We start from the raw sequence: 1,514 nt of genomic DNA, 5'->3' as shown, positions 1-1,514 counted from the left end.
CCCGGAATTCCCACAAAACCCCTGGAATTCCCAGAAAAGCCCCTGGAATTCCCAGAAAAGGCCCAGAATTCCCACAAAACCCCCAGAATTCCCAGAAAAGCCCCACAATTCCCAGAAAAAACCTGGAATTCCCACCAAAACTCCCCAGAATTCCCAGAAAAGCCCCAGAATTCCCAGAAAACCCCTGGAATTCCCAGAAAACCCCTGGAATTCCCACCTGCATCAGCAGCAGTCCCACGATGAAGGCGCTGCCCTGGCAGTAGCCGACCTCCCGATCCACCAGGGAATAGGCCTGGAAAAGAGGGAAAATCCCCCAAAATCCATGGATTTGGGCAGCTTTGGGTGCGGGAATTCCCAAGGAAAGCAGCGGGAAGAGCGAGGCCGGAACGAGGTGGTTTGGGGAGGAAAAGGGGAAAAGGAACCGCGGCGGGGCCGGGGGGGAAAGAAAAGCCCCAAAATTTGGGATGGGATCAAATCCCTCAAAATTGGAGTTTGGGGTGGAAACCGAACAAATTGGAACCAAATCCCTCAAAATTGGAGTTTGGGGTGGAACCAAATCCCTCAAAAATTTTGGGGTGGAACCAAATCCCTCAAAAATTTTGGGGTGGAACCAAATCCCTCAAAATCTCAGTTTGGGATGGGACCAAATCCCTCAAAATTTGAAGTGGAATCAAATCCCTTAAAATTCAGTTTGGGGTGGAAACCGAACAAATTGGAACGAAATCCCTCAAAATTGGAGTTTGGGGTGGAACCAAACCCCTCAAAATTTGGGATGGGACCAAATCCCTTAAAAATTCTGGGATGGCACCAAATCCCTCAAAATTTGGGTTTGGGGTGGAAACCGAACAAATTGGAACGAAATCCCTCAAAATTGGAGTTTGGGGTGGAACCAAATCCCTCAAAATCTCAGTTTGGGATGGGAGCAAATCCCTCAAAATTTGGGTGGAAAACAAATCCCTTAAAAATGGGCTTGGGATGGGAGCAAATCCCTCAAAAATTTTGGGGTGGAACCAAATCCCTCAAAATCTGAGTTTGGGGTGGAAACCAAAAAAACTGGAAGCAAATCCCTCAAACTTTGAGGTAGAACCAAATCCCTCAAAAATTCTGGGATGGGACCAAATCCCTCAAAATTTGCAATGGGACCAAATCCCTCAAAAACGGGTTTGGAGCGAAACCAAAAATTTGAGTTTGGGGTGGGACCAAATCCCTCAAAATTTGCAATGGGACAAAATCCCTTAAAAATTCTGGGATGGCACCAAATCCCTCAAAATTTGGGTTTGGGGTGGAAACCGAACAAATTGGAACGAAATCCCTCAAAATTTGGGATGGAACCAAATTCCTCAAAATTTGGGATGGGACCAAATCCCTCAAAAATGGGTTTGGGATGCGAGAAAATCCCTCAAAATTTGGGATGGAACCAAATCCCTCCAAATTTGGGATGGGACCAAATCCCTCAAAAATGGGTTTGGGATGCGAGAAAATCCCTCAAAATTTGGGATGGAACCAAATCCCTC

At 46.5% G+C, this 1,514-nt stretch overlaps 1 long non-coding RNA gene across 1 annotated transcript; it reads left to right on the top strand.

Annotated features, from left to right (window-relative positions):
* Positions 1–620: 620 nt before the first annotated feature.
* Positions 621–1,125, top strand: LOC108444849. Its single transcript, XR_001859548.1, has 2 exons — positions 621–834; positions 1,085–1,125. It is a non-coding gene; the product is annotated as an uncharacterized LOC108444849 (long non-coding RNA).
* Positions 1,126–1,514: the final 389 nt, after the last annotated feature.

Source organism: Corvus brachyrhynchos, unplaced genomic scaffold (assembly GCF_000691975.1).
Source record: "Corvus brachyrhynchos isolate BGI_N302 unplaced genomic scaffold, ASM69197v1 scaffold1622, whole genome shotgun sequence".
Classification (NCBI taxonomy): domain Eukaryota; kingdom Metazoa; phylum Chordata; class Aves; order Passeriformes; family Corvidae; genus Corvus; species Corvus brachyrhynchos.
The sequence above is the reverse complement of the archived record's forward strand: the minus strand, read 5'-3'. Positions and strand labels throughout refer to the sequence as shown.